General features: G+C 46.9%; 20 non-coding genes and 4 pseudogenes across 20 annotated transcripts; 18 read left to right on the top strand and 6 right to left on the bottom strand.

Annotated features, from left to right (window-relative positions):
* Positions 1 to 430: 430 nt before the first annotated feature.
* LOC135032207 (U1 spliceosomal RNA) lies at positions 431 to 593 on the bottom strand. The gene has a single exon (XR_010227757.1). It is a non-coding gene; the product is annotated as a U1 spliceosomal RNA (small nuclear RNA).
* A 152-nt stretch (positions 594 to 745) lies between these two features.
* On the bottom strand, positions 746 to 909 carry LOC135032135 (U1 spliceosomal RNA). The gene has a single exon (XR_010227690.1). It is a non-coding gene; the product is annotated as a U1 spliceosomal RNA (small nuclear RNA).
* A 593-nt stretch (positions 910 to 1,502) lies between these two features.
* On the bottom strand, positions 1,503 to 1,630 carry LOC135032260 (U1 spliceosomal RNA; annotated as a pseudogene).
* Positions 1,631 to 1,774: 144 nt separating this feature from the next.
* On the top strand, positions 1,775 to 1,890 carry LOC135032281 (U5 spliceosomal RNA). The gene has a single exon (XR_010227823.1). It is a non-coding gene; the product is annotated as a U5 spliceosomal RNA (small nuclear RNA).
* A 270-nt stretch (positions 1,891 to 2,160) lies between these two features.
* On the top strand, positions 2,161 to 2,276 carry LOC135032293 (U5 spliceosomal RNA). Its single transcript, XR_010227835.1, has one exon. It is a non-coding gene; the product is annotated as a U5 spliceosomal RNA (small nuclear RNA).
* Positions 2,277 to 2,540: 264 nt separating this feature from the next.
* Positions 2,541 to 2,656, top strand: LOC135032273 (U5 spliceosomal RNA). Its single transcript, XR_010227815.1, has one exon. It is a non-coding gene; the product is annotated as a U5 spliceosomal RNA (small nuclear RNA).
* A 274-nt stretch (positions 2,657 to 2,930) lies between these two features.
* LOC135032274 (U5 spliceosomal RNA) lies at positions 2,931 to 3,046 on the top strand. The gene has a single exon (XR_010227816.1). It is a non-coding gene; the product is annotated as a U5 spliceosomal RNA (small nuclear RNA).
* Positions 3,047 to 3,321: 275 nt separating this feature from the next.
* LOC135032282 (U5 spliceosomal RNA) lies at positions 3,322 to 3,437 on the top strand. The gene has a single exon (XR_010227824.1). It is a non-coding gene; the product is annotated as a U5 spliceosomal RNA (small nuclear RNA).
* Positions 3,438 to 3,711: 274 nt separating this feature from the next.
* Positions 3,712 to 3,827, top strand: LOC135032266 (U5 spliceosomal RNA). Its single transcript, XR_010227809.1, has one exon. It is a non-coding gene; the product is annotated as a U5 spliceosomal RNA (small nuclear RNA).
* Positions 3,828 to 4,102: 275 nt separating this feature from the next.
* Positions 4,103 to 4,218, top strand: LOC135032296 (U5 spliceosomal RNA). Its single transcript, XR_010227838.1, has one exon. It is a non-coding gene; the product is annotated as a U5 spliceosomal RNA (small nuclear RNA).
* A 6,743-nt stretch (positions 4,219 to 10,961) lies between these two features.
* Positions 10,962 to 11,125, top strand: LOC135032308 (U1 spliceosomal RNA). The gene has a single exon (XR_010227850.1). It is a non-coding gene; the product is annotated as a U1 spliceosomal RNA (small nuclear RNA).
* Positions 11,126 to 11,277: 152 nt separating this feature from the next.
* Positions 11,278 to 11,419, top strand: LOC135032201 (U1 spliceosomal RNA; annotated as a pseudogene).
* A 692-nt stretch (positions 11,420 to 12,111) lies between these two features.
* Positions 12,112 to 12,275, top strand: LOC135032297 (U1 spliceosomal RNA). Its single transcript, XR_010227839.1, has one exon. It is a non-coding gene; the product is annotated as a U1 spliceosomal RNA (small nuclear RNA).
* A 152-nt stretch (positions 12,276 to 12,427) lies between these two features.
* LOC135032225 (U1 spliceosomal RNA) lies at positions 12,428 to 12,569 on the top strand (annotated as a pseudogene).
* Positions 12,570 to 13,261: 692 nt separating this feature from the next.
* On the top strand, positions 13,262 to 13,425 carry LOC135032338 (U1 spliceosomal RNA). The gene has a single exon (XR_010227880.1). It is a non-coding gene; the product is annotated as a U1 spliceosomal RNA (small nuclear RNA).
* Positions 13,426 to 16,729: 3,304 nt separating this feature from the next.
* Positions 16,730 to 16,892, bottom strand: LOC135032239 (U1 spliceosomal RNA). Its single transcript, XR_010227787.1, has one exon. It is a non-coding gene; the product is annotated as a U1 spliceosomal RNA (small nuclear RNA).
* Positions 16,893 to 17,044: 152 nt separating this feature from the next.
* LOC135032166 (U1 spliceosomal RNA) lies at positions 17,045 to 17,208 on the bottom strand. The gene has a single exon (XR_010227720.1). It is a non-coding gene; the product is annotated as a U1 spliceosomal RNA (small nuclear RNA).
* A 674-nt stretch (positions 17,209 to 17,882) lies between these two features.
* Positions 17,883 to 18,038, bottom strand: LOC135032261 (U1 spliceosomal RNA). The gene has a single exon (XR_010227804.1). It is a non-coding gene; the product is annotated as a U1 spliceosomal RNA (small nuclear RNA).
* Positions 18,039 to 20,399: 2,361 nt separating this feature from the next.
* LOC135032154 (U1 spliceosomal RNA) lies at positions 20,400 to 20,563 on the top strand. Its single transcript, XR_010227708.1, has one exon. It is a non-coding gene; the product is annotated as a U1 spliceosomal RNA (small nuclear RNA).
* A 152-nt stretch (positions 20,564 to 20,715) lies between these two features.
* LOC135032242 (U1 spliceosomal RNA) lies at positions 20,716 to 20,850 on the top strand (annotated as a pseudogene).
* A 702-nt stretch (positions 20,851 to 21,552) lies between these two features.
* Positions 21,553 to 21,716, top strand: LOC135032332 (U1 spliceosomal RNA). Its single transcript, XR_010227874.1, has one exon. It is a non-coding gene; the product is annotated as a U1 spliceosomal RNA (small nuclear RNA).
* A 152-nt stretch (positions 21,717 to 21,868) lies between these two features.
* On the top strand, positions 21,869 to 22,031 carry LOC135032233 (U1 spliceosomal RNA). Its single transcript, XR_010227781.1, has one exon. It is a non-coding gene; the product is annotated as a U1 spliceosomal RNA (small nuclear RNA).
* A 670-nt stretch (positions 22,032 to 22,701) lies between these two features.
* Positions 22,702 to 22,865, top strand: LOC135032335 (U1 spliceosomal RNA). Its single transcript, XR_010227877.1, has one exon. It is a non-coding gene; the product is annotated as a U1 spliceosomal RNA (small nuclear RNA).
* A 152-nt stretch (positions 22,866 to 23,017) lies between these two features.
* LOC135032223 (U1 spliceosomal RNA) lies at positions 23,018 to 23,181 on the top strand. The gene has a single exon (XR_010227772.1). It is a non-coding gene; the product is annotated as a U1 spliceosomal RNA (small nuclear RNA).
* Positions 23,182 to 23,232: the final 51 nt, after the last annotated feature.

The following is a 23,232-nucleotide window of genomic DNA, read 5'->3' as shown; positions in this document are numbered from 1 at the left end:
TGGTGATGTCATCCAAGCAGTGGGTCAAAGTTGGCTTCAACCCTCATCTGCATATGAAAAGAGAAAAGGGGCGTGCAGGGCATGGCGGCCTTTTGCGGTGCTTGGATTACCCCTAGTTCGCATTAAACACCCCCACCCACCTTTGGTGTGGGGCTCATGTTGGCCATGCCCCATCCCCTGAAGCATTCAAGCTGATTTCTTGCAGCAGCTGGGCACTGTAACAGCTCCAGAGCTGCTCTTTAAGGCAAGTAAAAGATTGTGTGGGCCCTGCAGCACTACCTGTAGTTTGCATTGTGCATTGGAAGGCACAAAGTAAGCAGACGGGAGGAGAAGTCAGGATAGTGCACAAGGGTATAGAAGGGAGGGGCTCAAGATAAAAGAAGTGGAAACAGACAGCAAACTAGGCTGGAGAAAGACCTGAGACAAAGAGATCTGAATTATACGAGAGCCGACCAGAGGAAACACAAATTATGCAGTCAAGTGTCCCACATTTGGGGAAATCGTAGGAGCAGCACACCCAGAGTGCAATGGGTGAGCCTTGCCCTGGGAGAAGCACCTTCCTGATCATAGCATCTCACCTGGCAGGTAAGTAGGAGTTGGGCTAGAGCTGGGGAGGGTCGCTGCTCGGGCACCCCCCTGTCAAGTGAAGGAGATCCACCTGAGGCAGCACAAGGGAACTCTCGAAAGAAGAACAAGGCTAGAGGAAAATCTGAGACAAAGAAATCTGAGTTTTAACAGAGCTGACCAGAGGAAAGCACAAACACAGTCCCCCACTACCACAAATAATGCAGTCGAGTTTCCCACATTTGGGTAAATCACAGGGGTCAGCATACCCAAAATGCAATGAATGAACCTCACCCTGGGAGAACAATCTTCATGACCATGGTATCTCCTATGCAAAATAAGTATGATTTGGGATAGGGCTGGGGAGGGCCACTGCTCATGCACATCTCTGTCAAGTAAAGGAGATTCAACTGAGGCAGCACAAGGGAACTCTCATCTGGGGACAACAACTGCAGGGAGAACACATATTTTCAGATGAACATGGGAGGGCAGAAGGCTGCCTAATACTGAAGCACCCCCAAACAACAAACCAAATGCAACAACTAGTGCAAGCATTCCTGGGGGAAGTTCTGCAGAAGACGGATTTGCATACGGTGATGTCATCCAAGCAGTGGGCCAAAGTTGGCTGGAACCCTCATCTGCATATGAAAAGAGAAAAGGGGTATGCAGGGCATGGCGGCCTTTTGCGGCGCTTGGATGACCCTTAGTTCGCATTAAACACACCCACCCTCCTTCGGTGTGGGGCTCATGTTGGCCATGCCCCATCCCCTGAAGCATTCAAGCTGATTTCTTGCAGCAGCTTGGCACTGTATCAGCTCCAGAGCTGCTCTGTAAGGCAAGTAAAAGGGTGTGGGCCCTGCAGCACTACCTGTAGTTTGCATTGTGCATTGGAAGGCACAAAGTAAGCAGACAGGAGGAGAAGTCAGGATAGTGCACAAGGGTATAAAAGCGAGTTTCCCACATTTGGGAAAATCACAGGGGTCAGCATACCCAGAATGCAATGAATGAACCTCACCCTGGGAGAACAATCTTCATGACCATGGTATCTCCTATGCAAAATAAGTATGATTTGGGATAGGGCTGGGGAGGGCCGCTGCTCAGGCACATCTCTGTCAAGTAAAGGAGATTCAACTGAGGCAGCACAAGGGAACTCTCATCTGGGGACAACAACTGCAGGGAGAACACATATTTTCAGATAAAAATCTTGGTCATGCTCTGGTTTCTCTTCAGAACGAACAAATCTTTCGCCTTTTATTAAAGATTTCCGTGGAGAGGAGCAAAACCGAGTTTTATCTCAATTTTTGCATGCCCCATCTTTTTGGGGTTTCTTTTATCGGTTTAAAGATAGAATGAGTGTGCTTTAATGTAAGCTCATTTGCATAGAAATGACAGTAAATGTTTGTTTCTTTTCAAACAGAACTTTCTTGACCATGCTACTTGCTTGAAAGATCTGGGAGCACATGGAATACAGTACAAACCATGCTTATAGCAAGGAGAAGCCAGGTGAGAAATCTGCTTACTTTCAAGTTGGGCGCTCACTTTGATCTGAATGAGGACTGCTGGCACAGCATTTAGGCGACAGGTGGAATCTTGGTCATGCTCTGGTTTCTCTTCAGAACGAACAAATCTTTCGCCTTTTATTAAAGATTTCTGTGGAGAGGAGCAAAACTGAGTTTTATCTCAATTTTTGCATGCCCCATATTATTGGGGTTTCTTTTATCAGTTTCTTGTTAGCTTTAATGTAAGTTTATTTGCATAACAATGACTATAAATGTCTGTTTCTTTTCAAGCAGAACTTTCTTGACCATTCTAATTGCTTGAAAGATCTGGGAGCACATGGAAAAGAGTACAAACCATGCTTATAGCAAGGGGAAGCCTGGTGAGAAATCTGCTTTCTTTCTTTCAAATTGGGTGCTCACTTTGCGCTGAATGAGGACTGCTGGCATGGCACTCAGGCGACAGGTGGAATCTTAGTCATACTCTGGTTTCTCTTCAAAACGAACAGATCTTTCGCCTTTTACTAAAGATTTCCGTGGAGAGGAGCAAAACTGAGTTTTATCTCAATTTTTGCATGCTCCGTCTTATTGGGGTTTCTTTTATCGGTTTAAAGATAGAACGAGTGTGCTTTAATGTAAGCTCATTTGCATAGAAATGACAGTAAATGTTTGTTTCTTTTCAAACAGAACTTTCTTGACTATACTAAATGCTTGAAAGATCTGGGAGCACATGGAAAAGAGTACAAACCATGTTTATAGCAAGGGGAAGCCTGGTGAGAAATCTGCTTTCTTTCTTTCAAATTGGGTGCTCACTTTGAGCTGAATGAGGACTGCTGGCATGGCACTCAGGCGACAGGTGGAATCTTGGTCATGTTCTGGTTTCTCTTCAGAACGAACAAATCTTTCGCCTTTTACTAAAGATTTCCGTGGAGAGGAGCAAAACTGAGTTTTATCTCAATTTTTGCATGCCCCATCTTATTGGGATTTTATTTTATCGGTTTAAAGATAGAACGAGTGTGCTTTAATGTAAGCTCATTTGCATAGAAATGACAGTAAATGTTTGTTTCTTTTCAAACAGAACTTTCTTGACCACACTAATTGCTTGAAAGATCTGGGAGCACATGGAAAAGAGTACAAACCATGTTTATAGCAAGGGGAAGCCTGGTGAGAAATCTGCTTTCTTTCTTTCAAATTGGGTGCTCACTTTGAGCTGAATGAGGATTGCTGGCATGGCACTCAGGCGACAGGTGGAATCTTGGTCATGCTCTGGTTTCTCTTCAAAACGAACAGATCTTTCGCCTTTTACTAAAGATTTCCGTGGAGAGGAGCAAAACTGAGTTTTATCTCAATTTTTGCATGCTCCGTCTTATTGGGGTTTCTTTTATCGGTTTAAAGATAGAACGAGTGTGCTTTAATGTAAGCTCATTTGCATAGAAATGACAGTAAATGTTTGTTTCTTTTCAAACAGAACTTTCTTGACTATACTAATTGCTTGAAAGATCTGGGAGCACATGGAAAAGAGTACAAACCATGTTTATAGCAAGGGGAAGCCTGGTGAGAAATCTGCTTTCTTTCTTTCAAATTGGGTGCTCACTTTGAGCTGAATGAGGACTGCTGGCATGGCACTCAGGCGACAGGTGGAATCTTGGTCATGTTCTGGTTTCTCTTCAGAACGAACAAATCTTTCGCCTTTTACTAAAGATTTCCGTGGAGAGGAGCAAAACTGAGTTTTATCTCAATTTTTGCATGCCCCATCTTATTGGGGTTTTATTTTATCGGTTTAAAGATAGAACGAGTGTGCTTTAATGTAAGCTCATTTGCATAGAAATGACAGTAAATGTTTGTTTCTTTTCAAACAGAACTTTCTTGACCACACTAATTGCTTGAAAGATCTGGGAGCACATGGAAAAGAGTACAAACCATGTTTATAGCAAGGGGAAGCCTGGTGAGAAATCTGCTTTCTTTCATTCAAATTGGGTGCTCACTTTCAGCTGAATGAGAACTGCTGGCATGGCACTCAGGCGACAGGTGGAATCTTGGTCATGCTCTGGTTTCTCTCCAGAACTAACAAATATTTCGCCTTTTATTAAAGATTTCCGTGGAGAGGAGCAAAACTGAGTTTTATCTCAATTTTTGCATGCCCCATATTATTGGGGTTTCTTTTATCAGTTTAAAGACAGAACGAGTGTGCTTTCTTGTTAGCTTTAATGTAAGTTTATTTGCATAACAATGACAGTAAATGTTGTTTCTTTTCAAACAGAACTTTCTTGACCATGCTACTTGCTTAAAGGTCTGGGAGCACATGGAAAACAGTACAAACCATGCAGTATCACAAGAGCCTTTATTTGATCTTTCATGAAGATAGAGCAGAATTGAGGACACGTCAACAATTTCTGCCGAAGGTGGTTCATCTTTCCACATGGTGCCTTTGGCCACTGACACCTTCGTTGAGTCAAAGTCTCTGGCTGTGGTCAGAACTTTGAAAATGTATGTCACCAGAACGGTTCAGATTAGGAAAACAGAGGCTCTGTTTGTCCTGTATGCTCCCAACAGGATTTGGTGTCCTGCTTCCATGCAGACCATTATGCGCTGGATCTGTGGTAAGATTCAGCATGCTCGTTCCACGGCAGGATTGCCGTTACTGAAGTAGGTGAAGACCCATTCTACTAGAAAGGTGGGTTCATCCTGGGCAGCTGGTCGGGGAGTCTCGGCATTGCAACTTTGCCGAGCAGCTATTTAGTAAACACTTTTGCTAAGTTTTACAAGTTTGATACCTTGGCTGATGATAACCTTAAGTTGGGTCATTCGGTGCTGCAGAGTCGTACGCACTCTCCCACCCGTTCAAGAGCTTTGGTATAACCCCATGGTTCTTAATGTGACCCCAGCATCCTCTAGGTCGTATGAGAAAATAGGATTTTAATACCTACCGGTAAATCCTTTTCTCTTAGTCTGTAGAGGATGCTGGGCACCCGTCCCAGTCCATACTGTGTCTGCAGTTATTACTTGTGGTTATACACATGTTGTGTTATGGTTCTGGTCAGCTTTTTGCTGCAATTGTTCATGCCGTTGGCTTGTGTTCTGTTGAATGCCACGTTCTGCGGCATGTTTAAGGTGTGAGCTGGTAAGATGCTCACCTTAGTTTAACAATAAATCCTTTCCTCGAAATGTCCGTCTCCCTGGGCACAGTTCCTATAACTGGAGTCTGGAGGAGGGGCATAGAGGGAGGAGCCAGTTCACACCCTTTGAAAGTCTTAAAGTGCCCATGTCTCTTGCGGATCCCGTCTATACCCCATGGTTCTTAATGTGACCCCAGCATCCTCTACGGACTAAGAGAAAAGAATGCCCTTGCGCACTATCCTGACTTCTCCTCCCGTCTGCTTACTTTGTGCCTTCCAACGCACAATGCGAACTACAGGTGGTGCTGCAGGGCCCACACCCTTTTACTTGCCTTACAGAACAGCTCTGGAGCTGTTACAGTGCCCAGCTGCTGCAAGAAATCAGCTTGAATGCTTCAGGGGATGGGGCATGGCCAACATGAGCCCCACACCAAAGGAGGGTGGGGGTGTTTAATGTGAACTAGGGGTCATCCAAGCACTGCAAAAGGCCGCCATGCCCTGCATGCCCCTTTTCTCTTTTCATATGCAGATGAGGGTTCCAGTCAACTTTGGCCCACTGCTTGGATAACATCACCGTATGCAAATCCGTCTGCTGCAGACCTTCCCCCAGGAATGCTTGTACTAGTTGTTGCATATGGTGCTTCAGTATTAGGCAGCCTTCCTCCCTCCCATGTTCATCTGAAAAGATGTGGTCTCCCTGCAGTTGTTGTCCCCAGACGAGAGTTCCCTTGTGCTTCCTCAGTTGAATCTCCTTAACTTGACGGGGGAGGTGCTGCCCGAGCAGCCCTCCCCAGCCCTATCCCAACTCATATTTATTTTGCATATGAGATCTCTTGATCATGAAGATTGTTCTCACAGGGTGAGGTTCATCCATTATATTTTAAAATAGGAAGGTACGAATTACATATTTGAATTGCATCTATGTGCTGGATTCAAATGTCCCCCCCCTTCCTTTCTCAATTGTGCCCGTCAGCAGCTATTCTAAGGTTGCTGCCAATGGGTGTGACACATTAATTTCTTCTGTGGGGTACACTGGACTCCACAAGGATTCACATTGGGGTGTAGAGTAGGATCTTGATCTGAGGCACCAACCGGCTCAAAGCTTTTGACTGTTCCCAAGAAGCTCAGTGCATTCTCCTCTATAACCCCGCTTCCATGAACAGGGAGCTCAGTTTGTAGTTGGTGCCTTCAGTAGCAGGCCAATTAACAGGGGCCTGCCTCAGGCAGCCTATTCTTAGCTATTAATTTTGACAAGAAAAGAAGAACTTGTTTTATGAGAATCTACAAGGGCTGCAGCAGGCTAGGTCTAATAGACATCTTTACTGCAGCTTCATCACTCCCAGCGGCGCTGTATACTCCCGTGCCCTGGTTGCTGGGTCACTGCAGCGGAGGCTCCGGTTTCATCCTAAGGTCAGTCACACACACACCACCCTTCCGGATCACGAGGCCGCTGCTGAAGGGGAGCGAGGCCGTAGGGGGTGGGCCGTGTGCGTACTGCGGTGGACACTGATTACTGGGCAGCCGCTCCACTAGCCACCAGGTACAGTTAAGGAGCACAGGTCTGGGGGGTTTTCTCCTATATTAACCCAATTTTGTACTGCCCGCAGCGCATTGTGATAGGTAATAGGGCCTGATTCAGGTTGGATTGCAATCACAATAAGCGATCCAACTGCAAAAATTGCTAAGAGCATACGCATGTGCCTGCATTTTCTGCGGCACCCCGCAGAGAATGTGATCGCCTCTGCCTGTCAATCGGGGCGGGGAAGGGGGGGAGAGGTGGGTCAGCAACACTCCATTTCCAAGTCAGGGATGGAGCGGTGCGGGGGCAAGGCTTCAAAATGGGGTCTGCAACGGAGGAGACACAGGGGGCGTGGTCACAGCGACTGTATGACATCACATTCAGCCGCTGTGATCACAAAAATGGTGGCGGCTTCCTGCGCGCACATACAGTCTGCACCAGCAGGAGCCTACACCATTTTTTATGATCACGCTGAACTGCAGTGCGACTGCAATTACAGCATGGTCAAGAAGGGAGGCGTCATGCTGGGTGGCCATGCCCTGTCACTTTGCAGGAGCCAGCACCGCTCACACACTAGTCCCCGGGTGCAGCCCCCAACCCCCGGGACACCCGGAGCAACAAAATGTAGATTCAGGCCACCAGGCCACGCCCCTACCTATGAAACCATGCCTCCTTTTTACCATTGCACTGCTTATCTGCGCGCACTGCATTACAATCTCCCTCGCCACCTCTCTGGGTGTCACCAGTGATAGTGACACCTCTGCCATGCTTGTAGCAGCTGGTCCTAAGATCTACGCCTCAAACCCTGAGTGTTTGCCCTTGTGACTTGTTGATCATCATAGCGAAGCAGATGCTTACAGAAAACTGCAGGGGCTTAGATTGAAAATAAAAAAATTGATAGGGTATAAGGTAGAGAGGAGCGGGTTCGGTTCTCCGAGAACCGAATTCCCCACGAACTCCACGTGGTTTACACTGGTCCGAGGCAGGCTCGGTTGTTCCCGCCTGACTCGGAAAACCTGAACAAGGGAAAATGTCATCATCCCGCTGTCGGATTCTCGCGAGATTCGGATTCCATATAAAGAGCTGCGCGTTGCTGCCATTTTTACTCGTGCATTGAAGAGAGAGCGGAGAGGACGTGGCTATGTTCTCTCAGTGGAAATCTCAATATCAGTGCTCAGTATCAGTGGTTACTTATTGCTGCTCAGTAATACTAGTAGTGTGTCTCTCCTGCTCAGTGTCAGTTCTCAGTAGTATCCTCATCAGTGCTCAGTATCACTGTTCATTGTCTTGTGCTGCATTGTGTTGCTCAGCATAATACAGTACATTACTAATAGTCCAGTGCTGCATCTTGCTGCTCAGTGTCAGTTCTAGTATCCTCATCAGTGCTCACTATCACTGCTCATTGCATTGTGGTGTTCTGTATACTACAATAACATAGTAATATAGTAACATAGTTTTTGAGGTTGAATAGAGGCAAATTGCCCATCGTGTTCAACCTGTTTTAAGTTGTGATGATTCTACATACTTGCTGAATAATGTTTTATGACTAGTTAGCTACTATAACTCATGTTACCCCCGGATTAACCATGTTGATATTTTAAGTATTATAACCTTGGATAGCTTTTTCATTCAGAAATGTATCCATTCCTTTTTTAAATCCAATTACAGAGTCCGCCATTACCACCTTCCCTGGCAGGGAATTCCACATCCTGATTGCCCTAACAGTGAAGAAACCTTTCCTCCATTGCGTTCTGAACTTTCCTCCAGTCGCAGCGAGTGACCACGTGTTCTTTTAATAAATAATTCCTCTGATAACTCTTTGTTATGTATCTTTACATATTTGAAGATATTAATAATATCTCCTCTTAGGCACCTCTTTTCTAGTGTATAAATATTCAGCCTAGTAAGTCTTTCCTTATAGTCCAGTACTTTAAGGCCTTTAATCAATTTAGTCTTCAGGATCTCTGACACTTCCATGAGCAGCAGAGTAGTGCAATGGAAGCATGCTGGGCCCATAACCCAGAGGTCGATTGATCGAAACTATCCTCTGCTATGTGCATTTTTTTTTTTTTATAATTAAAGTAATCAAAAACTGGGATTGATATTTTGGCACTTTTATTTTTACTTAAAGTACAATAACTTTTATCATTTTAATTTGTTTTAATAGTATATTGACAGCATTGTTTTCTTTAAAAAATCCACTTAATTTTCTTTACCCTATTACTGAAATGGTAATTGACAAAAACAAACTACATTGTCACCAGAAGAGCAATGCAAAATGTACAAGTGATATATGAAAATCATCTTCCATCTTGAATTTCAATGATGCATTGGGACAACAATTTGTGAGAAACATCTTCACCCATAAAGAAAGATTTTCTTAATTCCTTACCTGTGTGCTGATTAGATATCACCTTGTTTTCACATTAAACAGACTTCCCCATGAGGAAGCAGCAAGGATGCAGTGACGTTTCCTGGTGTCAACCTGTATTATTTCAGTAGACATTGAAATGAGGATGCATCTTTGATGCCTTTCCAATGAAGCAAGTTTAATTCAGTAATAGGTGAAAAACCATTCCTACAAAGGTGTTAATCAGAGACTTGGCTTTGTGGACACTTTTCAGAGAGCAAATTTGTTAGCATAAACATAAAATCAGAAAATGAAGAGCTGTTTAATCACTCAATTGGACTTTTCTGCCAGCATAATTTTTTTTCTCTGCAACTCACTGCTAAATTGTGCTTCCTAGCTGTTTTTTTATAAAATCACTTAATCAAATCTAACTCTGATTACATCAGAGAAGGCCAGGTACCCTACACCATAAGGGGGGTTTTTGAAATTTTGACTTGTCTACTTAAAGATCACCAAAATCTGATTACAAGGTCAATTACATCCCTGGGTGGGATTGAACCACCAACCTTTTGGTTAATAGCCAAACATGCTAACCGATTGCGCCACAGAGACACCTTGCGAAAGTCAATACTGACAAAGGCTAATAAGCATTCATCTAGAACGTTTCCTAGAAAAACTTTAAAAAGTCAATAATCTGGAGAATTTTTGTAAGAAACACATTGGTACTTTCCCATGATGAGTGAGTGCTTCAGGATTTCTTGCACTTACATGGGCTATTAACCAAAAGGTTGGTGGTTCAATCCCACCCAGGGATGTAATTGACCTTGTCATCAGATTTTGGTGATCTTTAAGTAGACAAGTCAAAATTTCAAACCCCCTCTTATGGTGTAGGGTACCTGGCCTTCTCTGACGTAATCAGAGTTAGATTTAATTAAGTGATTTTATAAAAAACAGCTAGGAAGCACAATTTAGCAGTGGGTTGCAGAGAAAAAAATAACATTTTAAACCTACCGGTAATTTTTTTTTCTCGTAGTCCGTAGAGGATGATGGGGACTCCGTAAGGACCATGGGGGATAGACGGGCTCCGCAGCAGACATGGGCACTTTAAGAAAGACTTTAGATCTGGGTGTGCACTGGCTCCTCCCTCTATGCCCCTCCTCCATACCTCAGTTAGAGAAACTGTGCCCAGAGGAGACGGACAGTACGAGGAAAGGATTTTTGTTAATCCAAGGTCAAGATTCATACCAGCCACACCAATCACACCGTATAACTTGTGATATACTACCCAGTTAACAGTATGAAAACAACATAGCATCAGTCCAAGACCGATGAAAACTAACATATAACCCTTATGTAAGCAATAACTATATACAAGTCTTGCAGAAGTAGACCGCACTTGGGACGGGCACCCAGCATCCTCTACGGACTACGAGAAAAAGATTTACCGGTAGGTTTAAAATCTTATTTTCTCTTACGTCCTAGAGGATGCTGGGGACTCCGTAAGGACCATGGGGATTATACCAAAGCTCCCAAACGGGCAGGAGAGTGCGGATGACTTTGCAGCACCGATTGAGCAAACAGGAGGTCCTCCTCAGCCAGGGTATCAAACTTATAGAACTTTGCAAAGGTGTTTGAACCAACTTTGACCCACTGCTTGGATGACATCACCATATGCAAATCCATCTGCGGCAGGCCTTCCCCCAGGAATGCTTGCACTAGTTGTTGCATTTGGTTTGTTGTTTGGGGGTGCTTCAGTATTAGGCAGCCTTCTGCCCTCCCATGTTCATCTGAAAATATGTGTTCTCCCTGCAGTTGTTGTCCCCAGATGAGAGTTCCCTTGTGCTGCCTCAGTTGAATCTCCTTTACTTGACAGAGATGTGCCTGAGCAGCGGCCCTCCCCAGCCCTATCCCAAATCATACTTATTTTGCATAGGAGATACCATGGTCATGAAGATTGTTCTCCCAGGGTTAGGTTAATTCATTGCATTCTGGGTATGCTGACCCCTGTGATTTCCCCAAATGTGGGAAACTCAACTGCATTATTTGTGGTAGTGGGGGACTGTGTTTGTGCTTTCCTCTGGTCAGCTCTGGTAAAAGTCAGATTTCTTTGTCTCAGATCTTCCTCTAGCCTTGTTCTTCTTTCGAGAGTTCCCTTGTGCTGCCTCAGTTGGATCTCCTTCACTTGACAGGGGGGTGCCCGAGCAGCGACCCTCCCCAGCTCTAGCCCAACTCCTACTTACCTGCCAGGTGAGATACTATGATCATGAAGATGCTTCTCCCAGGGCAAGGCTCACCCATTGCACTCTGGGTGTGCTGCCCCTGCGATTTCCCCAAATGTGGGAAACTTGACTGCATAATTTGTGTTTCCCCTGGTCGGCTCTCATATAATTCAGATCTCTTTGTCTCAGGTCTCTCTCCAGCCTAGTTTGCTGTCTGTTTCCACTTCTTTTTTCTTGAGCCCCTCCCTTCTATACCCTTGTGCACTATCCTGACTTCTCCCGTCTGCTTACTTTGTGCCTTCCAACGCACAATACAAACTACAGGTAGTGCTGCAGGGCCCACACCCTTTTACTTGCTTTACAGAGCAGCTCTGGAGCTGTTACAGTGCCCAGCTGCTGCAAGAAATCAGCTTGAATGCTTCAGGGGCTGGGGCATAGCCAACATGAGCCCCACACCGAAGGAGGGTGGAGGTGTTTAATGCGAACTAGGGGTCATCCAAGCGCCGCAAAAGGCCGCCATGCCATGCACACCCCTTTATTCTTTTCATATGCAGACGAGGGTTGAAGCCAACTTTGACCCACTGCTTGGATGACATCACCATATTCAAATCCATCTGCTGCAGGCCTTCCCCCAGGAATGCTTGCACTAGTTGTTGCATTTGGTTTGTTGTTTGGGGGTGCTTCAGTATTAGGCAGCCTTCTGCCCTCCCATGTTCATCTGAAAATATGTGTTCTCCCTGCAGTTGTTGTCCCCAGATGAGAGTTCCCTTGTGCTGCCTCAGTTGAATCTCCTTTACTTGACAGAGATGTGCCTGAGCAGCGGCCCTCCCCAGCCCTATCCCAAATCATACTTATTTTGCATAGGAGATACCATGGTCATGAAGATTGTTCTCCCAGGGTTAGGTTCATTCATTGCATTCTGGGTATGCTGACCCCTGTGATTTCCCCAAATGTGGGAAACTCAACTGCATTATTTGTGGTAGTGGGGGACTGTGTTTGTGCTTTCCTCTGGTCAGCTCTGGTAAAAGTCAGATTTCTTTGTCTCAGATCTTCCTCTAGCCTTGTTCTTCTTTCGAGAGTTCCCTTGTGCTGCCTCAGTTGGATCTCCTTCACTTGACAGGGGGGTGCCCGAGCAGCGACCATCCCCAGCTCTAGCCCAACTCCTACTTACCTGCCAGGTGAGATACTATGATCATGAAGATGCTTCTCCCAGGGCAAGGCTCACCCATTGCACTCTGGCTGTGCTGCCCCTGCGATTTCCCCAAATGTGGGAAACTTGACTGCATAATTTGTGTTTCCCCTGGTCGGCTCTCATATAATTCAGATCTCTTTGTCTCAGGTCTCTCTCCAGCCTAGTTTGCTGTCTGTTTCCACTTCTTTTTTCTTGAGCCCCTCCCTTCTATACCCTTGTGCACTATCCTGACTTCTCCCATCTGCTTACTTTGTGCCTTCCAACGCACAATGCAAACTACAGGTAGTGCTGCAGGGCCCACACCCTTTTACTTGCTTTACAGAGCAGCTCTGGAGCTGTTACAGTGCCCAGCTGCTGCAAGAAATCAGCTTGAATGCTTCAGGGGCTGGGGCATAGCCAACATGAGCCCCACACCGAAGGAGGGTGGAGGTGTTTAATGCGAACTAGGGGTCATCCAAGCGCCGCAAAAGGCCGCCATGCCCTGCACACCCCTTTTTTCTTTTCATATGCAGACGAGGGTTGAAGCCAACTTTGACCCACTGCTTGGATGACATCACCATATGCAAATCCATCTGCTGCAGGCCTTCCCCCAGGAATGCTTGCACTAGTAGTTGCATTTGGTTCGTTGTTTGGGGGTGCTTCAGTTTTAGGCAGCCTTCTGCCCTCCCATGTTCATCTGAAAATATGTGTTCTCCCTGCAGTTGTTGTCCCCAGATGAGAGTTCCCTTGTGCTGCCTCAGTTGAATCTCCTTTACTTGACAGAGATGTGCCTGAGCAGCGGCCCTCCCCAGCCCTATCCCAAATCATACTTATTTTGCATAGGAGATACCTTGGTCATGAAGATTGTTCTCCCAGGGTGAGGTTCATTCATTGCATTCTGGGTATGCTGACCCCTGTGATTTCCCCAAATGTGGGAAACTCGACTGCATTATTTGTGGTAGTGGGGGACTGTGTTTGTGCTTTCCTCTGGTCAGCTCTGGTAAAAGTCAGATTTCTTTGTCTCAGATCTTCCTCTAGCCTTGTTCTTCTTTCGAGAGTTCCCTTGTGCTGCCTCAGTTGGATCTCCTTCACTTGACAGGGGGTGCCCAAGCAGCAATCCTCCACAGCTCTAGCCCAACTCCTACTTACCTGCCAGGTGAGATACTATGATCTTCACTGTTAGGGCAATCAGGATGTGGAATTCCCTGCCAGGGAAGGTGGTAATGGCGGACTCTGTAATTGGATTTAAAAAAGGAATGGATACATTTCTGAATGAAAAAGCTATCCAAGGTTATAATACTTAAAATATCAACATGGTTAATCCGGGGGTAACATGAGTTGTAGTAGTTAACTAGTCATAAAACATTATTCAGCAAGTATGTAGAATCATCACAACTTAAAACAGGTTGAACACGATGGGCAATTTGCCTCTTTTCAACCTCAAAAACTATATTACTATATGTTACTATATTACTATGTTACTGTAGTATACAGAACACCACAATGTAATGAGCAGTGATAGTGAGCACTGATGAGGATACTAGAACTGACACTGAGCAGCAAGATGCAGCACTGGACTATTAGTAATGTACTGTAGTATGCTGAGCACCACAATGCAGCACAAGACAATGAGCAGTGATACTGAGCACTGATGAGGATACTACTGAGAACTGACACTGAGCAGGAGAGACACACTACTAGTATTACTGAGCAGCAATAAGTAACCACTGATACTGAGCACTGATATTGAGATTTCCACTGAGAGAACATAGCCACGTCCTCTCCGCTCCCTCTTCAATGCACGAGTAAAAATGGCGGCAACGCGCAGCTCTTTATATGAAATCCGAATCTCGCGAGAATCCGACAGCGGGATGATGACATTTTCCCTTGTTCAGGTTTTCCGAGTCAGGCGGGAACAACCGAGCCTGCCTCGGACCAGTGTAAACCACGTGGAGTTCGTGGGGAATTCGGTTCTCGGAGAACCGAACCCGCTCCTCTCTACCTTATACCCATATATTTTTTTATTTTCAATCTAAGCCCCTGCAGTTTTCTGTAAGCATCTGCTTCGCTATGATGATCAACAAGTCACAAGGGCAAACACTCAGGGCTTGAGGCGTAGATCTTAGGACCAGCTGCTACAAGCATGGCAGAGGTGTCACTATCACTGGTGACACCCAGAGAGGTGGCGAAGGAGATTGTAATGCAGTGCGCGCAGATAAGCAGCGCAATGGTAAAAAGGAGGCATGGTTTCATAGGTAGGGGCGTGGCCTGGTGGCCTGAATCTACATTTTGTTGCTCCGGGTGTCCCGGGGGTTGGGGGCTGCACCCGGGGACTAGTGTGTGAGCGGTGCTGGCTCCTGCACAGTGACAGGACATGGCCACCCAGCATGACGCCTCCCTTCTTGACCAATCTGTAATTGCAGTCGCACTGCAGTTCAGCGTGATCATAAAAAATGGTGTAGCCTCCTGCTGGTGCAGACTGTATGTGCGCGCAGGAAGCCGCCACCATTTTTGTGATCACAGCGGCTGAATGTGATGTCATACAGCCGCTGTGACCACGCCCCCTGTGTCTCCTCCGTTGCAGACCCCATTTTGAAGCCTTGCCCCCGCACCGCTCCATCCCTGACTTGGAAATGGAGTGTTGCTGACCCCCCTCTCCCCCCCTGCCCCGATTGACAGGCAGAGGCGATCGCATTCTCTGCGGGGTGCCGCAGAAAATGCAGGCACATGCGTATGCTCTTAGCAATTTTTGCAGTTGGATCGCTTACTGTGATTGCAATCCAACCTGAATCAGGCCCTATTACCTATCACAATGCGCTGCGGGCAGTACAAAATTGGTTTAATATGGGAGAAAAAACCCCAGACCTGTGCTCCTTAACTGTACCTGGTGGCTCGTGGAGCGGCTGCCCAGTAATCAGTGTCCACGCCAGTGCGCACACGGTCCACCCCCTACGGCCACGCTCCCCTTCATCAGCGGCCTCGTGATCCGGAAGGGCGGTGCGTGTGTGACTGACCTTAGGAAGAAACCGGAGCCTCCGCTGCAGTGACCCAGCAACCAGGGCACGGGAGTATACAGCGCCGCTGGGAGTGATGAAGCTGCAGTAAAGATGTCTATTAGACCTAGCCTGCTGCAGCCCTTGTAGATTCTCATAAAAAAAGTTCTTATTTTCTTGTCAAAATTAATAGCTAAGAATAGGCTGCCTGAGGCAGGCCCCTGTTAAGTGGCCTGCTACTGAAGGCACCAACTACAAACTGAGCTCCCTGTTCATGGAAGCGGGGTTATAGAGGAGAATGCGCTGAGCATCTTGGGAACAGTCAAAAGCTTTGAGCCGGTTGGTGCCTCAGATCAAGATCCTACTCTACACCCCAATGTGAATCCTTGTGGAGTCCAGTGTACCCCACAGAAGAAATTAATGTGTCACACCCATTGGCAGCAACCTTAGAATAGCTGCTGACGGGCACAATTGAGAAAGGAAGGGGGGGGGGACATTTGAATCCAGCACATAGATGCAATTCAAATATGTAATTTGAACCTTCCTATTTTAAAATATAATGGATGAACTTCACCCTGTGATAACAATCTTCATGATATAGAGATCTCATATGCAAAATAAGTATGAGTTGGGATAGGGCTGGGGAGGGTGGCTGCTCGGGCAAGCCCCTCCCCCGTCAAGTTAAGGAGATTCAACTGAGGAAGCACAAGGGAACTCTCGTCTGGGGACAACAACTGCAGGGAGACCACATTTTTTCAGATGAACATGGGAGGGCGGAAGGCTGCCTAATACTGAAGCACCATCAAATATCAAACCATATGCAATAATTAGTACAAGCATTCCTGGGGGAAGGTCTGCAGGAGACGAATTTGCATACGGTGATGTCATCCAAGCAGTGGGCCAAAGTTGGCTGGAACCCTCATCTGCATATGAACATAGAAAAGGGTTATGCAGGGCATGGCGGCCTTTTGCGGCGCTTGGATGACCCCTAGTTCGCATTAAACACCTCCACCCTCCTTCGGTGTGGGGCTCATGTTGGCTATGCCCCAGCCCCTGAAGCATTCAAGCTGATTTCTTGCAGCAGCTGGGCACTGTAACAGCTCCAGAGCTGCTCTGTAAGGCAAATAAAAGGGTGTGGGCCCTGCAGCACTACCTGTAGTTCGCATTGTGCGTTGGAAGGCACAAAGTAAGCAGACGGGAGAAGTCAGGATAGTGCGCAAGGGCATAGAAGGGAGCGGCTCAAGAAAAGAGAAGTGGAAACAGACAGCAAACTAGGCTGGAGAGAGACCTGAGACAAAGAGATCTGAATTATACGAGAGCCGACCAGGGGAAACACAAATTATGCAGTCAAGTTTCCCATATTTGGGGAAATCGCAGGGGCAGCACACCCAGAGTGCAATGGTTGAGCCTTGCCCTGGGAGAAGCACCTTCAAGATCATAGTATCTCACCTGGCAGGTAAGTAGGAGTTGGGCTAGAGCTGGGGAGGGTCGCTGCTTGGGCACCCCCCTGTCAAGTGAAGGAGATCCAACTGAGGCAGCACAATGGAACTCTCGAAAGAAGAACAAGGCTAGAGGAAGATCTGAGACAAAGAAATCTGACTTTTACCAGAGCTGACCAGCGGAAAACACAAACACAGTCCCCAACTACCACAAATAATGCAGGCGAGTTTCCCACATTTGGGTAAATCACAGGGGTCAGCATACCCAGAATGCAATGAATGAACCTCACCCTGGGTGAACAATTTTCATGACCATGGTGTCTCCTATGCAAAATAAGTATGATTTGGGATAGGGCTGGGGAGGGCCGCTGCTCAGGCACATCTCTGTCAAGTAAAGGAGATTCAACTGAGGCAGCACAAGGGAACTCTCATATGGGGACAACAACTGCAGGGAGAACACATATTTTCAGATGAACATGGGAGGGCAGAAGGCTGCCTAATACTGAAGCACCCCCAAACAACAAACCAAATGCAACAACTAGTGCAAGCATTCCTGGGGGAAGGCCTGCAGCAGATGGATTTGCATATGGTGATGTTATCCAAGCAGTGGGTCAAAGTTGGCTTCAACCCTCATCTGCATATGAAAAGAGAAAAGGGGCGTGCAGGGCATGGCGGCCTTTTGCGGTGCTTGGATGACCCCTAGATCGCATTAAACACCCCCACCCTCCTTTGGTGTGGGGCTCATGTTGGCCATGCCCCATCCCATGAAGCATTCAAGCTGATTTCTTGCAGCAGCTGGGCACTGTAACAGCTCCAGAGCTGCTCTGTAAGGCAAGTAAAAGGGTGTGGGCCCTGCAGCACTACCTGTAGTTTGCATTGTGCATTGGAAGGCACAAAGTAAGCAGACGGGAGGAGAAGTCAGGATAGTCCACAAGGGTATAGAAGGGAGGGGCTCAAGAAAAAAGAAGTGGAAACAGAGAGCAAACTAGGCTGGAGAGAGACCTGAGACAAAGAGATCTGAATTATACGAGAGCCGACCAGAGGAAACACAAATTATGCAGTCAAGTGTCCCACATTTGGGGAAATCGTAGGAGCAGCACACCCAGTGTGCAATGGGTGAGCCTTGCCCTGGGAGAAGCACCTTCCTGATTATAGTATCTCACCTGGGTGTGCTGCCCCTGTGATTTCCCCAAATGTGGGAAACTTGACTGCATAATTTGTGTTTCCCCTGGTCGGCTCTCATATAATTCAGATCTCTTTGTCTCAGGTCTCTCTCCAGCCTAGTTTGCTGTCTGTTTCCACTTCTTTTTTCTTGAGCCCCTCCCTTCTATACCCTTGTGGACTATCCTGACTTCTCCTCCTGTCTGCTTACTTTGTGCCTTCCAATGCACAATGCAAACTACAGGTAGTGCTGCAGGGCCCACACCCTTTTACTTGCCTTACAGAGCAGCTCTGGAGCTGTTACAGTGCCAAGCTGCTGCAAGAAATCAGCTTGAATGCTTCAGGGGCTGGGGCATGGCCAACATGAGCCCCACACCGAAGGAGGGTGGGGGTGTTTAATGCGAACTAAGGGTCATCCAAGCGCCGCAAAAGGCCGCCATGCCCTGCATACCCCTTTTCTCTTTTCATATGCAGATGAGGGTTCCAGCCAACTTTGGCCCACTGCTTGGATGACATCACTATATGCATATCCGTCTTCTGCAGACCTTCCCCCAGGAATGCTTGTACTAGTTGTTGCATTTGGTTTGTTGTTTGGGGGTGCTTCAGTATTAGGCAGCCTTCTGCCCTCCCATGTTCATCTGAAAATATGTGTTCTCACTGCAGTTGTTGTCCCCAGATGAGAGTTCCCTTGTGCTGCCTCAGTTGAATCTCCTTTACTCTAAAACTTGTAAAACTTAGCAAAAGTGTTTACTAAATAGCTGCTCGGCAAAGTTGCAATGCCGAGACTCCCCGACCAGCTGCCCAGGATGAACCCACCTTTCTAGTAGAATGGGTCTTCACCTAATTCAGTAACGGCAATCCTGCCGTGGAATGAGCATGCTGAATCTTACCACAGATCCAGCACATAATTGTCTACATGGAAGCAGGACACCCAATCCTGTTGGGAGCATACAGGACAAACAGAGCCTCTGTTTTCCTAATCTGAACCGTTCTGGTGACATAAATTTTCAAAGTTCTGACCACAGCCAGAGACTTTGACTCAACGAAGGTGTCAGTGGCCAAAGGCACCATGTGGAGAGATGAACCACCTTCGGCAGAAATAGTTGACGTGTCCTCAATTCTGCTCTATCTTCATGAAATATCAAATAAAGGCTCTTGTGATACTGCATGGTTTGTACTGTTTTCCATGTGCTCCCAGATCTTTCAAGCAAGAAGCATGGTCAAGAAAGTTCTGTTTGAAAAGAAACAACATTTACTGTCATTGTTATAGAATTTGGGAGAAAAAACAAGAAGAAATCTGCACTGTTGACGCACTGGACAGAATGAATGAATCAAAAAATATAACCTTTATTAAGTATGTATTAAAATTGGATAAATATTAATATTATTATCCCAAACTGCAGTGAAACATAAAGGTTAAAATCACAGAACTAACATACATGTGCATAAGAAGAATAAAGAGATGTGAAAAAAAGGTTTAAAAAGCGTGTCCGTGTGTGATTATTTTTGAAGGCACAACCCTGGCGGGGTTGTTTATATAGATATATATGTTGCTAATAATCACTTTCTAGCGTAATGTTATTAAATAGCTGTTAGTATCTATGTCGTCAGGTACCACTGGGTCGTATCCTATATACTCCTGTGGGAAACTTGACTGCATAATTTGTGTTTCCCCTGGTCGGCTCTCGTATAATTCAGATCTCTTTGTCTCAGGTCTCTCTCCAGCCTAGTTTGCTGTCTGTTTCCACTTCTCTTTTCTTGAGCCGCTGCCTTCTATGCCCTTGTGCACTCTCCAGACTTCTCCTGTCTGCTTACTTTGTGCCTTCCAACGCACAATGCAAACTACAGGTAGTGCTGCAGGGCCCACACCCTTTTACTTGCCTTACAGAGCAGCTCTGGAGCTGTTACAGTGCCCAGCTGCAGCAAGAAATCAGCTTGAATGCTTCAGGGGCTGGGGCATAGCCAACATGAGCCCCACACCGACGGAGGGTGGAGGTGTTTAATGCAAACTAGGGGTCAGCCAAGCGCCGCAAAAGGCCACCATGCCCTGCATGCCCCTTTTCTCTTTTCATATGCAGACGAGGGTTGAAGCCAACTTTGACCCACTGCTTGGATGACATCACCATATGCAAATCCATCTGCGGCAGGCCTTCCCCCAGGAATGCTTGCACTAGTTGTTGCATTTGGTTTGTTGTTTGGGGGTGCTTCAGTATTAGGCAGCCTTCTGCCCTCCCATGTTCATCTGAAAATATGTGTTCTCCCTGCAGTTGTTGTCCCCAGATGAGAGTTCCCTTGTGCTGCCTCAGTTGAATCTCCTTTACTTGACAGAGATGTGCCTGAGCAGCGGCCCTCCCCAGCCCTATCCCAAATCATACTTATTTTGCATAGGATATACCATGGTCATGAAGATTGTTCTCCCAGGGTTAGGTTCATTCATTGCGTTCTGGGTATGCTGACCTCTGTGATTTCCCCAAATGTGGGAAACTCAACTGCATTATTTGTGGTAGTGGGGGACTGTGTTTGTGCTTTCCTCTGGTCAGCTCTGGTAAAAGTCAGATTTCTTTGTCTCAGATCTTCCTCTAGCCTTGTTCTTCTTTCAAGAGTTCCCTTGTGCTGCCTCAGTTGGATCTCCTTCACTTGACAGGGGGGTGCCCGAGCAGCGACCCTCCCCAGCTCTAGCCCAACTCCTACTTACCTGCCAGGTGAGATACTATGATCATGAAGTTGCTTCTCCCAGGGCAAGGCTCACCCATTGCACTCTGGGTGTGCTGCCCCTGCGATTTCCCCAAATATGGGAAACTTGATTGCATAATTTGTGTTTCCCCTAGTCGGCTCTCATATAATTCAGATCTCTTTGTCTCAGGTCTCTCTCCAGCCTAGTTTGCTGTCTGTTTCCACTTCTTTTTTCTTGAGCCCCTCCCTTCTACACCCTTGTGCACTATCCTGACTTCTCCTCCTGTCTGCTTACTTTGTGCCTTCCGATGCACAATGCAAACTACAGGTAGTGCTGCAGGGCCCACACCCTTTTACTTGCCTTACAGAGCAGCTCTGGAGCTGTTACAGTGCCAAGCTGCTGCAAGAAATCAGCTTGAATGCTTCAGGGGCTGGGGCATGGCCAACATGAGCCCCACACCGAAGTAGGGTGGGGGTGTTTAATGCGAACTAAGGGTCATCCAAGCGCCGCAAAAGGCCGCCATGCCCTGCATACCCCTTTTCTCTTTTCATATGCAGATGAGGGTTCCAGCCAACTTTGGCCCACTGCTTGGATGACATCACTGTATGCAAATCCGTCTTCTGCAGACCTTCCCCCAGGAATGCTTGTACTAGTTGTTGCATTTGGTTTGTTGTTTGGGGGTGCTTCAGTATTAGGCAGCCTTCTGCCCTCCCATGTTCATCTGAAAATATGTGTTCTCCCGGCAGTTGTTGTCCCCAGATGAGAGTTCCCTTGTGCTGCCTCAGTTGAATCTCCTTTACTTGACAGAGATGTGCCTGAGCAGCGGCCCTCCCCAGCCCTATCCCAAATCATACTTATTTTGCATAGGAGATACCATGGTCATAAAGATTGTTCTCCCAGGGTGAGGTTCATTCATTGCATTCTGGGTATGCTGACCCCTGTGATTTCCCCAAATGTGGGAAACTCAACTGCATTATTTGTGGTAGTGGGGGACTGTGTTTGTGTTTTCCTCTGGTCAGCTCTGGTAAAAGTCAGATTTCTTTGTCTCAGATCTTCCTCTAGCCTTGTTCTTCTTTCGAGAGTTCCATTGTGCTGCCTCAGTTTGATCTCCTTCACTTGACAGGGGGGTACCCGAGCAGCGACCCTCCCCAGCTCTAGCCCAACTCCTACATAACTGCCAGGTGAGATACTATGATCATGAAGGTGCTTCTCCCAGGGCAAGGCTCACCCATTGCACTCTGGGTGTGCTGCTCCTGCGATTTCCCCAAATGTGGGAAACTTGACTGCATAATTTGTGTTTCCCCTGGTCGGCTCTCGTATAATTCAGATCTCTTTGTCTCAGGTCTCTCTCCAGCCTAGTTTGCTGTCTGTTTCCACTTCTCTTTTCTTGAGCCGCTGCCTTCTATGCCCTTGTGCACTCTCCTGACTTCTCCTGTCTGCTTACTTTGTGCCTTCCAACGCACAATGCAAACTACAGGTAGTGCTGCAGGGCCCACACCCTTTTACTTGCCTTTCAGAGCAGCTCTGGAGCTGTTACAGTGCCCAGCTGCTGCAAGAAATCAGCTTGAATGCTTCAGGGGCTGGGGCATAGCCAACATGAGCCCCACACCGACGGAGGGTGGAGGTGTTTAATGCGAACTAAGGGTCATCCAAGCGCCGCAAAAGGCCGCCATGCCCTGCATACCCCTTTTCTCTTTTCATATGCAGATGAGGGTTCCAGCCAACTTTGGCCCACTGCTTGGATGACATCACCGTATGCAAATACGTCTTCTGCAGACCTTCCCCCAGGAATGCTTGTACTAGTTGTTGCATTTGGTTTGTTGTTTGGGGTGCTTCAGTATTAGGCAGCCTTCTGCTCTCCCATGTTCATCTGAAAATATGTGTTCTCCCTGCAGTTGTTGTCCCCAGATGAGAGTTCTCTTGTGCTGCCTCAGTTGAATCTCCTTTACTTGACAGAGATGTGCCTGAGCAGCGGCCCTCCCCAGCCCTATCCCAAATCATACTTATTTTGCATAGGAGATACCATGGTCATGAAGATTGTTCTTCCAGGGTGAGGTTCATTCATTGCATTCTGGGTATGCTGACCCCTGTGATTTCCCCAAATGTGGGAAACTCGACTGCATTATTTGTGGTAGTGGGGGACTGTGTTTGTGCTTTCCTCTGGTCAGCTCTGGTAAAAGTCAGATTTCTTTGTCTCAGATCTTCCTCTAGCCTTGTTCTTTTTTTGAGAGTTTCCTTGTGCTGCCTCAGTTGGATTTCCTTCACTTGACAGGGGGGTGCCCGAGCAGCGACCCTCCCCAGCTCTAGCCCAACTCCTACTTACCTGCCAGGTGAGATACTATGATCAGGAAGGTGCTTCTCCCAGGGCAAGGCTCACCCATTGCACTCTGGGTGTGCTGCTCCTACGATTTCCCCAAATGTGGGACACTTGACTACATAATTTGTGTTTCCTCTGGTCGGCTACTCGTATAATTCAGATCTCTTTGTCTCAGGTCTCTCTCCAGCCTAGTTTGCTGTCTGTTTCCACTTC

The sequence above is a fragment of the Pseudophryne corroboree genome, unplaced genomic scaffold (assembly GCF_028390025.1).
Source record: "Pseudophryne corroboree isolate aPseCor3 unplaced genomic scaffold, aPseCor3.hap2 scaffold_541, whole genome shotgun sequence".
Taxonomy (NCBI): domain Eukaryota; kingdom Metazoa; phylum Chordata; class Amphibia; order Anura; family Myobatrachidae; genus Pseudophryne; species Pseudophryne corroboree.
This window is presented reverse-complemented; position numbering and strand designations above follow the sequence as displayed.